Below are 2,105 nucleotides of genomic sequence, written 5' to 3' on the forward strand. Positions count from 1 at the left end.
GTCTTCATCAAATCTCAAGGTCAGAGTCCATTCAGATATTGACAGCCATAATGACAGAGAATTCAAGTAGACTCTTCCCTAAATAATGCAAGAGATGTTCTTGTGCGGAACAGGACTAAAACCAGAGATCCAAAGTCCCTTTTCATATTGCACAAAACTGTCTCAGCAATGTTACACATATTTTCAGCATGTGCTCTATATCACCTGTACTTAGATGAAAGAGTTTTAAGATCTGTCAAATAAAGTCACATCCAGCAGAGAGGTTTGGGTTGGTATTTAGGCGTCGGCGCTTCCTCAGAGCTCAGTCGCAGCCCTGTAGAACATGGTTAACTGAGGAGCGTGTGGTAAGGAGATTACATGGATATGCACAGCCTCATTTTGGCAACTGGATGAAAAGCGTGAGAGTGAACTTGATGTTCCCCTGTGGGAGCAGCAGACTCAGACTGGTTTCTTCCCAATAAGGTCATGTTGCCTGGGAAAGGTAGATGGGTGAAAGGCAAATGTGAAGGTCAGGAACAGACTCATTCTGTGATTTTCAAGGCAGCCTTTGCTCTAATGAGATGCCATTCTGTTAATTAGCTTGATGATAAGATAAAGACAAAGAAATATATCAGACACAGCACGATCAGGAAAGTCAGCTGCTTTGGTGTCTGTAAAGATGACTACAGGTCTCCAGCTTCCCCTGCCGATGCTCACAGGGCTGTTGCTCTTCCTGTGTGTCGGGCCCTGGGCTGAGGGCGGGAAGGTGCTTGTGGTCCCCATGGAGGGGAGCCACTGGCTCAGCATGCAGAAGGCCGTGAAGGAGCTCCATGCCAGGGGTCACCAAATAGTGGTCCTTGCACCAGAAGTGACCGTGCATATCAAAAGAGAAGACTTTTTCACCCTGAAAACCTATGCCGTTCCATACACCCAGGATGAATATGAACAGCAATTACTCGGCCAGGTTAACCTGATTTTTGAAAAAGTACATTTTCTAAAAATGTATTTAAATGTAATGGCAATTTCGAAAAATATTTCTTTGTTCTTTGAAAAGACTTGTGTGGCGCTGTTGTATAACAAGGACTTGATCGGGCATCTGAATGCCAGTGCCTTTGATGTGGTTTTAACGGATCCTGTCTACCCCTGTGGAGCAGTGCTGGCTCAGTACCTATCGGTTCCTGCTGTGTTTTTTTTAAATTTCCTTCCATGTGACCTGGATTATGAGGCCACACAGTGCCCAAACCCTTCTTCTTATATTCCTACGTTATTTACTAGGAATTCAGACCACATGACATTCCTGCAAAGAGTCAAGAACATGATCTACCCTGTCAGTATGAAGTATATTTGTGACATTACATTTTCACCTTACTCGAGGTTGGCCTCTGAGCTTCTTCAGAGACAGGTGTCGCTGGTGGATATTTACAGGTATGCATCCGTGTGGCTGTTCAGAGGAGACTTTGTGTTGAACTACCCCAGGCCGATCATGCCCAACATGGTCTTTATTGGGGGCATAAACTGTGCCGACAGGAAGCCGTTACTTCAGGTCTGTATCGGTGCCTTCATCTAATCGGTGTGCCAGGCAGAACACGTTTTGTTGCTTAAACTACTACTAAGTGCTTACATATCCATCGGTCTGTAGATTTCTCTTTCTCACGCGCCTTCTAACACTCTTTGGTGAGATCCATTTTCAGGGGCCTCCACTAGGGTAGTTAAGGTTTGCAATGATCGTTGAGAGGGAGGAGAGGCAGGGGTGAAGTTCCGTAGCAGGATTGACAAGTGGTGGCCTGAGTCCATCAGGACTGGCCTTGTAGCGGTACCGTCTTCGTGGTTGTGCACTTTTCTTCAGCTGTGCTGGAACAGAGACACTGCGCTGTGCACTGATCCATCAGGGGATTTCGGCTTCTGGGCGTTCAGTGCGAGGACAAAGGAACTAGCAAATTGTATTTGTTGACGTGATCATTTTTAGTGGTCCTGTCTCAGAGAGGACCATAGCAAAATAATGCAAGCCACACATCATTTAAATTTTTTAGTGGGCATGTTAAAAGAAAAGCAAAATGTTAATTAATGACGTTTTATTAAAATATATTCAAAACATTTTCCTCTCAACATATTTTCAATAGAAAATT

General features: G+C 44.6%; 1 pseudogene; it reads left to right on the top strand.

Annotated features, from left to right (window-relative positions):
- The first annotated feature begins 658 nt into the window (after window positions 1-658).
- Window positions 659-1,546, top strand: LOC105311546 (annotated as a pseudogene).
- The last annotated feature ends 559 nt before the right edge of the window (window positions 1,547-2,105 follow it).

This window comes from Pteropus vampyrus, unplaced genomic scaffold (genome assembly GCF_000151845.1).
Source record: "Pteropus vampyrus isolate Shadow unplaced genomic scaffold, Pvam_2.0 Scaffold1000004761, whole genome shotgun sequence".
Classification (NCBI taxonomy): Eukaryota; Metazoa; Chordata; class Mammalia; order Chiroptera; family Pteropodidae; genus Pteropus; species Pteropus vampyrus.